Below are 13,114 nucleotides of genomic sequence, written 5' to 3'. Positions count from 1 at the left end.
AAGCACGGGGATAAGGATGGACACTGAACATTGAAGCATGGGGATAGGGATGAGGACACTGAACATTGAAGCATGTAGCTCAGGATAGGCACTACAAGTCCCAGCAATGCAAAACCTACTAGGTAACAAGGGAAGTATTAGGCCTCATGCACACGAGACGCAGATGAAACCTCTGTTAAAAAAAAGCTGAAACGCGCGTTTAGAAACGCGCGTTTTGCCGCGTTTGCATGCCGCGTTTAGACGCGTTTAGACGCGTTTAGACGCGTTTGCGTTTAAACGCGTTTATAAAGATAACATCATGTAGACCCTCCCCAAGCTCTCAAAGCATTTTTTTTAACTATTTCTGCTATTTTGATCAGAGTGAGCAGCAGCAGCATAGAGAGCAGTTGTACACTTGCATTTGCCGTGTCACTTGCCACGGCACCTGCCACAAGTTGTGGATTGTCCACTTGCCACGTCACTTGCCACAAGTTGGGGATTGTCCACTTGCCACATCACCTGCCACGTCACCTGCCACAAATTGTGGATTGTCCACTTGCCACGTCACTTGCCACATCACCTGCCACGTCACTTGCCACGAGATGTGGATTGTCCACTTTCCACGTCATCTGCCATGCCACCTGCCACAAGCTGTGGATTGTCCACTTGCCACGTCACCAGCCACATCACCTGCCACAAGTTGTGGATTGTCCACTTGCCACGTGACTTGCCACATCACCTGCCACGTCACTTACCACATCACCTGCCACAAGTTGTGGATTGTCTACTTCCCGCGTCACTTGCCACATCACCTGCCACGTCACTTGCCACGTCACCTGCCACAAGTTGTGGATTGTTCACCTGCCACGTCACCTGCCACAAGTTGTGGATTGTCCACTTGCCACGTCACTTGCCACAAGCTGTGGATTGTCCACTTGCCACATCACTTGCCACGTCACCTGCCACGTCACTTGCCACGTCACCTGCCACAAGTTGTGGATTGTCCACTTGCCACGTCACTTGCCACAAGCTGTGGATTGTCCACTTGCCACATCACTTGCCACGTCACCTGCCACGTCACTTGCCACGTCACCTGCCACAAGTTTTGGATTGTCCACTTGCCATGTCACTTGCCACGTCAGCTGCCACATCACCTGCCACATCACCTGCCACGTCACCTGCCACAAGTTGTGGATTGTCCACTTGCCACGTCACTTGCCACATCACCTGCCACGTCACTTGCCACGAGATGTGGATTGTCCACTTGCCATGTCACTTGCCACATCACCTGCCACGTCACTTGCCACGTCACCTGCCACGTCACTTGCCACAAGATGTGGATTGTCCACTTGTCACATCACCTGCCACATCACTTGCCACATCACCTGCCACGTCACCTGCCACAAGTTGTGGATTGTCCACTTGCCACGTCACTTGCCACATCACCTGCCATGTCACTTGCCACAAGATGTGGATTGTCCACTTTCCACGTCACCTGCCATGCCATCTGCCACAAGTTGTGGATTGTCCACTTACCACGTCACCAGCCACATCACCTGCCACAAGTTGTGGATTGTCCACTTGCCACACCACTTTCCACGTCACCTGCCACAAGATGTGGATTGTCCACTTGCCACGTCACCAGCCACATCACCTGCCACAAGTTGTGGATTGTCCACTTGCCACGTCCCTTGCCACGTCCCCTGCCACGTCACCTGCCACAAGTGGATTGTCCACTTGCCACATCACTTGCCACATCACCTGCCACAAGTTGTGGATTGTCCACTCGCCACGTCACTTGCCACATCACCTGCCAGAAGTGGATTGTCCACTTGCCACATCACTTGCCACGTCCCCTGCCACAAGTGGATTGTCCACTTGCCACGTCACTTGCCACGTCACCTGCCACAAGTTATGGATTGTCCACTTGCCACGTCACATGCCAGTCACCTGCCACAAGTTGTTGATTTTCCACTTGCCACGTCACCTGCCAAGTCACTTGCCGCGTCACCTGCCAGGTCACTTGCCACAAGTTGTGGATTGTCCACTTTCCACGTCACTTGCCACTTCACCTGCCACGTCACTTGCCACAAGTTGTGGATTGTCCACTTGCCACATCACTTGCCACCTGCCATGTCACTTGCCACAAGTTGTGGATTGTCCACTTGCCACGTCACTTGCCACAAGTTGTGGATTGTCCACTTGCAATTGCAATTGTTTAAAATATTTTTCTAATGGTTTTTCATCATTTGCAATCATTTTTGAGATTTTTAATGTAAAAAAAAAGGTCACCTTTAAAAACGCATATAAACGCAAACGCGGCTAAACGCGGGTGCCGCGTTTAGCCGCGTTTAGCCGCGTTTTGCGTCTGAAACGCAGAAATTTTTGTTTCTGAACGCATTTTTTTGCTTCTGGAAAAACGAGATTAAACGCAACTGCATATAAACGGAAAAAAACGAGACTGTGTGCATGGACACATAGGATAACATTGAATGAGTTCAGGTGCAGTTGAAAAAACTGTCCAACTGCATCTGAACGCGCGTTTAACTGCGTCTCGTGTGCATGAGGCCTTAGTGTTGTAACGAACGGCCCAGTGTTTGTGTTGTGTGTAACTTCACTTCCGTAACATTATGTGATGGTTTCGCTGAACTGTATTGCCGAAACTATGTTGGAACGCACGGCGCAAGTGTTTGGAACGCATCGCGCATGCGCAGTACGCAACAACGTGGCCCGTGTTTGTGTTGTGTGTAACATCACTTCCGTAACATTATGTGATGGTTTCGCTGAACTGTATTGCCGAAACTATGTTGGAACGCACGGCGCGAGCGTTTGGAGCGCATCGCGCATGCGCAGTACGCAACAACGTCACTTCCGCACCATCCTGTGATAGGCATCAAACTGTGACACTACAACGGAAAGCTCAGACTCCGCCTAATCTGGCGTCTCACTCTTCCTGAACCCAGGGCGACCATGTTGGATGAGGGCAGTTGATAAGCTGCCATGTTGGATGAGGGAAGATGAGGTGATGAGCGGCCATGTTGGATGAGGGAAGTTGAGGTGATGAGTGGCCATGTTGGATGAGGGAAGATGAGGTGATGAGCGGCCATGTTGGATGAGGGAAGATGAGGTGATGAGCGGCCATGTTGGATGAGGGAAGATGAGGTGATGAGCGGCCATGTTGGATGAGGGAAGATGAGATGATGAGCGGCCATGTTGGATGAGGGAAGATGAGGTGATGAGCGGCCATGTTGGATGAGGGAAGTTGAGGTGATGAGTGGCCATGTTGGATGAGGGAAGATGAGGTGATGAGCGGCCATGTTGGATGAGGGAAGATGAGGTGATGAGCGGCCATGTTGGATGAGGGAAGATGAGGTGATGAGCGGCCATGTTGGATGAGGGAAGATGAGGTGATGAGCGGCCATGTTGGATGAGGGAAGATGAGGTGATGAGCGGCCATGTTGGATGAGGGAAGTTGAGGTGATGAGTGGCCATGTTGGATGAGGGAAGATGAGGTGATGAGCGGCCATGTTGGATGAGGGAAGTTGAGGTGATGAGTGGCCATGTTGGATGAGGGAAGATGAGGTGATGAGCGGCCATGTTGGATGAGGGAAGATGAGGTGATGAGCGGCCATGTTGGATGAGGGAAGATGAGGTGATGAGCGGCCATGTTGGATGAGGGAAGATGAGGTGATGAGCGGCCATGTTGGATGAGGGAAGATGAGGTGATGAGCGGCCATGTTGGATGAGGGAAGTTGAGGTGATGAGTGGCCATGTTGGATGAGGGAAGATGAGGTGATGAGCGGCCATGTTGGATGAGGGAAGTTGAGGTGATGAGCGGCCATGTTGGATGAGGGAAGTTGAGGTGATGAGTGGCCATGGTATTGTCATATTTTGCTGCCTATCACAGAATGCTACGGAAGTGACGTTGCCGCCAGAAATTGCGTACAGGGGTGAGGAGTATAATACATCGTATACAATATAGTGTATAGAGTGTGGGGGTCAGGAGTAAAATATACAATATAGTGTATACAGTGCGGGGGTCAGGAGTATAATGTACAATATAATGTGTAAGATGCGGGGGTAAGGAGTATAAATTTACAATATAGTGTATACGATGCGGGGGTCAGGAGTATAATATACAATATAATGTATACAGTGTGGGGGTCAGTAGTATAATATACAATATAATGTATACAGTGCGGGGGTCAGGAGTATAATATACAATATAGTGTATACAGCGTGGGGGTCAGAAGTATAATATACAATATAATGTATACAGTGTGGGGGTCAGGAGTATAATATGTAATATAGTGTATACAGCGTGGGGGTCAGAAGTATAATATACAATATAATGTATACAGTGTGGGGGTCAGGAGTATAATATGTAATATAGTGTATACAGCGTGGGGGTCAGGAGTATAATATACAATATAGTGTATATGATGCGGGAGTCAGGAGTATAATGTACAATATAGTGTATAAAGTGCAGGAGTCAGGAGTATAATATACAATATAGTGTATACAGTGTGGGGGTCAGTAGTATAATATATAATATAGTGTATACAGCGTTGGCGTCAGAATTATAAAATACAATATAAAGTATACAGTGCTGGGGTCAGTAGTATAATATGTAATATAGTGTATACAGCGTGGGGGTCAGAAGTATAATATACAATATAATGTATACAATGCGGGGGTCAGGAGTATAATATACAATATAGTGTATAGAGTGTGGGGGTCAGGAGTATAATATACAATATAATGTATATAGTGCGGGGGTCAGGAGCACAATATGCAATATAGTGTATACAGTGTGGGGGTCAGGAGTATAATATACACTATAGTGTATACACTGTGAAGGTCAGGAGTATAATATACAATATAGTGTATATGATGCGGGAGTCAGGAGTATAATGTACAATATATTGTATACAGTGCGGGGATCAGGAGTATAATACACAATATATTGTATACAGTGCTGGGGTCAGTAGTATAATATGTAATATAGTGTATACAGCGTGGGGGTCAGGAGTATAATATACAATATAATGTATACAGTGCGGGGGTCAGTAGTATAATATGTAATATAGTGTATACAGCGTGGGGGTCAGGAGTATAATATACAATATAATGTATACAGTGCGGGGGTCAGGAGTATAATATACAATATAGTGTATACAGCGTGGGGGTCAGAATTATAATATACAATATAATGTATACAGTGCTGGGGTCAGTAGTATAATATGTAATATAGTGTATACAGCGTGGGGGTCAGGAGTATAATATACAATATAGTGTATACAGCGTTAGGGTCAGAATTATAATATACAATATAATGTATACAGTGTGGGGGTCAGGAGTATAATATACAATATAGTGTATAGAGTGCGGGGGTCAGGAGTATAATATACAATATAGTGTATATGATGCGGGAGTCAGGAGTATAATGTACAATATAGTGTATAAAGTGCAGGAGTCAGGAGTATAATATACATTATAGTGTATACAGTGCGGGGGTCAGGAGTATAATACACAATATATTGTATACAGTACAGGGGTCAGGAGTATAATATACAATATAGTGTATACAATGAAGGGGTCAGGAGTATAATATACAATATAGCGTATACAGTACAGGGGTCAGGAGTATAATATACAATATAGTGTATACAATTAAGGGGTCAGGAGTATAATATACAATATAGTGTATACAGTGCGGGGGTCAGGAGTATAATATACAATCTAATGTATACAGTGTGGGGGTCAGGAGTATAATATAAAATATAGTGTATACAGCGTGGGGGTCAGAAGTATAATATACAATATAGTGTATACAGTGCGGGGGTCAGGAGTATAATATACAATATAGTGTATACAGTACAGGGGTCCGGAGTATAATATACAATATAGTGTATGGAGTGTGGGGGTCAGGAGTATAATATACAATATAGTGTATACAGTGCAGGGATCAGGAGTGTAATATACAATATAGTGTATACAGTGCGAGGGTCAGGAGTATAATATACAATATAGTGTATACAGTGCGGGGGTCAGGAGTATATTATACAATATAGTGTATACAATTAAGGGGTCAGGAGTATAATATACAATATAGTTAATACAGTGCAAGGGTCAGGAGTATAATATAAAATATAGCGTATACAGTGCAAGGGTCAGGAGTATAATATACAATATAGTGTATATGATGCAGGAGTCTGGAATATAATGTACAATATAGTGTATACAGTGCTGGGGTCAGGAGTATAATGTACAATCTAATGTATACAGTGTGGGGGTCAGGAGTATAATATACAATATAGTGTATACAGTACGGGGGTCAGGAGTATAATATACAATATAGTGTATACAGCGTGGGGGTCAAGAGTATAATATACAATATAGTGTATACAGTGCTGGGGTCAGGAGTATAATATGTAATATAGTGTGTACAGCGTGGGGGTCAGAAGTATAATATACAAAATAATGTATATAGTGTGGGGGTCAGGAGTGTAATATACAATATAGTGTATACAGTGCGGGGATCAGAAGTATATTATACAGTATAGTGTATACAGTGCGGGGGTCAGGAGTATAATATACAATATAGTGTATACACTGTGAAGGTCAGGAGTATAATATACAATATAGTGTATATGATGCGGGAGTCAGGAGTATAATGTACAATATAGTGTATAAAGTGCAGGAATCAGGAGTTTAATATACAATATAGTGTATACAGTGCCGGGGTCAGGAGTATAATATATAATATAGTGTATACAGCATGGGGGTCAGAAGTATAATATACAATATAATGTATATAGTGCGGAGGTCAGGAGTATAATATACAATATAGTGTATACAGTGCGGGGGTCAGAAGTATAATATACAATATATTGTATACAATGCGGGGGGTCAGGAGTATAATATACAATATAGTGTATACAGTGCGGGGGATCAGGAGTATAATATACAATATAGCGTATACAGTGCAGGGGTCAGGGGTATAATATATAATGTAGCGTATATCGTGTTTGGGTCAGGATTATAATATACAATATAGCGTATACAGTGTGGGGGTCAGGAGTATAATGTATAATATATTGTATACATGGCGGAGGTCAGGAGTATAATGTATAATATATTGTATACGATGCGGGGATCAGGAGTATAATATACAATATAGTGAATACAGTGCGGTGGTCAGGAGTATAATATACAATATAGCGTATACAGTGCGAGGGTCAGGAATATAATATACAATATAATGTATACAGTGCAGGGGTCAGGAGTACAATGTATAATATAGCGTATAGAGTGTGGGGGTCAGGAGTATAATATACAATACAGTGTATACAGTGCGGGGGTCATGAGTATAATATACAATATAGTGTATACCGTACAGGGGTCAGGAGCATAATATACAATATAGTGTATACAGTGCGGGGATCAGAAGTATATTATACAGTATAGTGTATACAGTGCGGGGGTCAGGAGTATAATATACAATATAGTGTATACACTGTGAAGGTCAGGAGTATAATATGCAATATAGCGTATACAGTGCGGGGGTCAGGAGTATAATATACAATACAGTGTATACAATGAAGGGGTCAGGAGTATAATATACAATATAGTGTATATGATGCGGGAGTCAGGAGTATAATGTACAATATAGTGTATGAAGTGCAGGAGTCAGGAGTATAATATACAATATAGTGTATACAGTGCGGGGGTCAGGAGTATAATACACAATATGTAATGTATACAGTACAGGGGTCAGGAGTATAATATACAATATAGCGTATACAGTACAGGGGTCAGGAGTATAATATACAATATAGCGTATACAGTGCGGGGGTCAGGAGTATAATATACAATACAGTGTATACAATGAAGGGGTCAGGAGTATAATATACAATATAGTGTATATGATGCGGGAGTCAGGAGTATAATGTACAATATAGTGTATGAAGTGCAGGAGTCAGGAGTATAATATACAATATAGTGTATACAGTGCGGGGGTCAGGAGTATAATACACAATATGTAATGTATACAGTACAGGGGTCAGGAGTATAATATACAATATAGCGTATACAGTACAGGGGTCAGGAGTATAATATACAATATAGTGTATACAGTGTGGGGGTCAGGAGTATAATAAACAATACAGTGTATACAATGAAGGGGTCAGGAGTATAATATACAATATAGTGTATATGATGCGGGAGTCAGGAGTATAATGTACAATATAGTGTATAAAGTGCAGGAGTCAGGAGTATAATATACAATATAGTGTATACAGTGCGGGGGTCAGGAGTATAATACACAATATAGTGTATACAGAACAGGGGTCAGGAGTATAATATACAATATAGTGTATTCAGTGTGGGGGTCAGGAGTATAATATACAATATAGTGTATTCAGTGTGGGGGTCAGGAGTATAATATACAATCTAATGTATACAGTGCGGGGATCAGGAGTATAATATACAATATAGTGTATACAGTGCTGGGGTCAGGAGTATAATATATAATATAGTGTATACAGCGTGGGGGTCAGAAGTATAATATACAATATAATGTATATAGTGCGGGGGTCAGGAGTATAATATACAATATAGTGTATACAGCGTGGGGGTCAGGAGTATAATATAAAATATAGGGTATACAGTGCAGGGGTCAGGGGTATAATATATAATATAGCGTATATCGTGTTTGGGTAAGGATTATAATATACAATATAGTGTATACAGTGCGGGGGTCAGGAGTATAATATACAATATAGCGTATGCAGTGCGGGGGTCAGGAATTTAATATACAATATATTGTATACGATGCGGGGATCAGGAGTATAATGTATAATATAGCGTATAGAGTGTGAGGGTCAGGAGTATAATATACAATACAGTGTATACAGTGCGGGTGTCATGAGTATAATATACAATACAGTGTATACAGTGCGGGGGTCATGAGTATAATATACAATATAGTGTATACAGTACAGGGGTCAGGAGCATAATATACAATATAGTGTATACAGTACAGGGGTCAGGAGCATAATATACAATATAGTGTATGCAGTGTGGGGGTCAGGAGTATAATATACAATACAGTGTATACAGCACGGGGTTCAGGAGTATAATGTACAATATAGTGTTTGCAGTGCGGGGGTCTGGAGTATAATATACAATATAGTGTATGCAGTGCGGGGGTCAGGAGTATAATATACAATATAGTGTATACAGTGCCGGGGTCAGGAGTATAATATACAATATAGCGTATGCAGTGCGGGGGTCAGGAGTATAATATACAATATAGTGTATACAGTGCCGGGGTCAGGAGTATAATATACAATATAGCGTATGCAGTGCGGGGGTCAGGAGTATAATATATAATATAGTGTATACAGCATGGGGGTCAGAAGTATAATATACAATATAATGTATACAGTGCGGAGGTCAGGAGTATAATATACAATATAGTGTATAAAGTGCAGGAGTCAGGAGTATAATATACAATATAGTGTATACAGTGCGGGGGTCAGGAGTATAATACACAATCTATAATGTATACAGTACAGGGGTCAGGAGTATAATATACAATATAGCGTATACAGTACAGGGGTCAGGAGTATAATATACAATATAGTGTATACGATGCGGGGGTCAGGAGTATAATATACAATATAGTGTATACAGTGTGGGGGTCAGGAGTATAATATACAATACAGTGTATACAATGAAGGGGTCAGGAGTATAATATACAATATAGTGTATATGATGCGTGAGTCAGGAGTATAATGTACTATATAGTGTATACAGTGCGGGGGTCAGGAGTATAATACACAATATAGTGTATACAGTACAGGGGTCAGGAGTATAATATACAATATAGCGTATACAGTACAGGGGTCAGGAGTATAATATACAATATAGTGTATGCGATGCAGGGGTCAGGAGTATAATATACAATATAGTGTATTCAGTGTGGGGGTCAGGAGTATAATATACAATCTAATGTATACAGTGCGGGGGCCAGGAGTATAATATATAATATAGTGTATACAGCGTGGGGGTCAGAAGTATAATATACAATATAATGTATATAGTGCGGGGGTCAGGAGTATAATATACAATATAGTGTATACAGCGTGGGGGTCAGGAGTATAATATAAAATATAGCGTATACAGTGCAGGGGTCAGGGGTATAATATATAATATAGCGTATATCGTGTTTGGGTAAGGATTATAATATACAATTTAGCGTATACAGTGCGAGGGTCAGGAATATTATATACAATATAATGTATACAGTGCAGGGGTCAGGAGTACAATGTATAATATAGCGTATAGAGTGTGGGGGTCAGGAGTATAATATACAATACAGTGTATACAGTGCGGGGGTCAGGAGTGTAATATACATTATAGTGTATACACTGTGAAGGTCAGGAGTATAATATGCAATATAGTGTATACAGTGCGGGGGTCAGGAGTATAATATACAATATAGCGTATACAGTGCGAGGGTCAGGAATATAATATACAATATAATGTATACAGTGCAGGGGTCAGGAGTACAATGTATAATATAGCGTATAGAGTGTGGGGGTCAGGAGTATAATATACAATATAGTGTATACAGTGTGGGGGTCAGGAGTATAATAGACAATATAGTGTATACAGCATGGGGGTCAGGAGTATAATATACAATATAGTGTATACAGTGTGGGGGTCAGGAGTATTATATACAATATAATGTATACAGTGCAGGGGTCAGGAGTATAATATATAATATAGTGTATACAGCATGGGGGTCAGGAGTATAATATACAATATAGTGTATACAGTGCGGGGGTCAGAAGTATAATATACAATATATTGTATACAATGCGGGGGTCAGGAGTATAATATACAATATAGCATATACAGTGCAGGGGTCAGGGGTATAATATATAATGTAGCGTATATCGTGTTTGGGTCAGGATTATAATATACAATATAGTGAATACAGTGCAGGGGTCAGGAGTACAATGTATAATATAGCGTATAGAGTGTGGGGGTCATGAGTATAATATACAATATAATGTATAGAACACCACCAGAGGAGACAACAAAGACTACAGAACTCCACTAGAGGAGACAACAAAGACTACAGAACACCACCAGAGGAGACAACAAAGACTACAGAACTCCACTAGAGGAGACAACAAAGACTACAGAACACCACCAGAGGAGACAACAAAGACTACAGAACACCACCTGAGGAGACAACAAAGACTACAGAACTCCACCAGAGGAGACAACAAAGACCACAGAACACCACCAGAGGAGACAACAAAGACTACAGAACACCACCAGAGGAGACAACAAAGACTACAGAACACCACCAGAGGAGACAACAAAGACTACAGAACACCACCAGAGGAGACAACAAAGACCACAGAACACCACCAGAGGAGACAACAAAGACTACAGAACACCACCAGAGGAGACAACAAAGACTACAGAACACCACCAGAGGAGACAACAAAGACTACAGAACACCACCAGAGGAGACAACAAAGACCACAGAACTCCACCAGAGGAGACAACAAAGACTACAGAACACCACCAGAGGAGACAACAAAGACTACAGAACACCACCAGAGGAGACAACAAAGACTACAGAACACCACCAGAGGAGACAACAAAGACTACAGAACACCACCAGAGGAGACAACAAAGACCACAGAACACCACCAGAGGAGACAACAAAGACTACAGAACACCACCAGAGGAGACAACAAAGACCACAGAACTCCACCAGAGGAGACAACAAAGACTACAGAACACCACCAGAGGAGACAACAAAGACTACAGAACACCACCAGAGGAGACAACAAAGACTACAGAACACCACCAGAGGAGACAACAAAGACTACAGAACACCACCAGAGGAGACAACAAAGACCACAGAACACCACCAGAGGAGACAACAAAGACCACAGAACACCACCAGAGGAGACAACAAAGACTACAGAACACCACCAGAGGAGACAACAAAGACCACAGAACACCACCAGAGGAGACAACAAAGACTACAGAACTCCACCAGAGGAGACAACAAAGACTACAGAACACCACCAGAGGAGACAACAAAGACTACAGAACACCACCAGAGGAGACAACAAAGACCACAGAACACCACCAGAGGAGACAACAAAGACTACAGAACTCCACCAGAGGAGACAACAAAGACTACAGAACACCACCAGAGGAGACAACAAAGACCACAGAACACCACCAGAGGAGACAACAAAGACCACAGAACACCACCAGAGGAGACAACAAAGACTACAGAACACCACCAGAGGAGACAACAAAGACCACAGAACACCACCAGAGGAGACAACAAAGACCACAGAACACCACCAGAGGAGACAACAAAGACTACAGAACTCCACCAGAGGAGACAACAAAGACTACAGAACACCACCAGAGGAGACACCAAAGACCACAGAACACCACCAGAGGAGACAACAAAGACCACAGAACACCACCAGAGGAGACAACAAAGACTACAGAACACCACCAGAGGAGACAACAAAGACTACAGAACACCACCAGAGGAGACAACAAAGACTACAGAACACCACCAGAGGAGACAACAAAGACTACAGAACTCCACCAGAGGAGACAACAAAGACTACAGAACACCACCAGAGGAGACAACAAAGACCACAGAACACCACCAGAGGAGACAACAAAGACTACAGAACTCCACCAGAGGAGACAACAAAGACTACAGAACACCACCAGAGGAGACAACAAAGACTACAGAACACCACCAGAGGAGACAACAAAGACCACAGAACTCCACCAGAGGAGACAACAAAGACCACAGAACACCACCAGAGGAGACAACAAAGACTACAGAACACCACCAGAGGAGACAACAAAGACTACAGAACACCACCAGAGGAGACAACAAAGACTACAGAACACCACCAGAGGAGACAACAAAGACCACAGAACACCACCAGAGGAGACAACAAAGACTACAGAACACCACCAGAGGAGACAACAAAGACTACAGAACACCACCAGAGGAGACAACAAAGACTACAGAACACCACCAGAGGAGACAACAAAGACT

General features: G+C 42.6%; 1 protein-coding gene across 1 annotated transcript in view; it reads right to left on the bottom strand.

Moving 5' to 3' along the window:
- Positions 1–13,114, bottom strand: part of LOC143989561 (uncharacterized) — a 470,483-nt gene that overhangs the window by 59,466 nt on the left and 397,903 nt on the right. The gene's annotated exons all lie outside the window — the stretch shown is intronic.

This window comes from Lithobates pipiens, unplaced genomic scaffold, assembly GCF_037356315.1.
Source record: "Lithobates pipiens isolate NorthernLeopardFrog02 unplaced genomic scaffold, aLitPip1_a1.2 Scaffold_18, whole genome shotgun sequence".
Classification (NCBI taxonomy): Eukaryota; Metazoa; Chordata; class Amphibia; order Anura; family Ranidae; genus Lithobates; species Lithobates pipiens.
The sequence above is the reverse complement of the archived record's forward strand: the minus strand, read 5'-3'. Positions and strand labels throughout refer to the sequence as shown.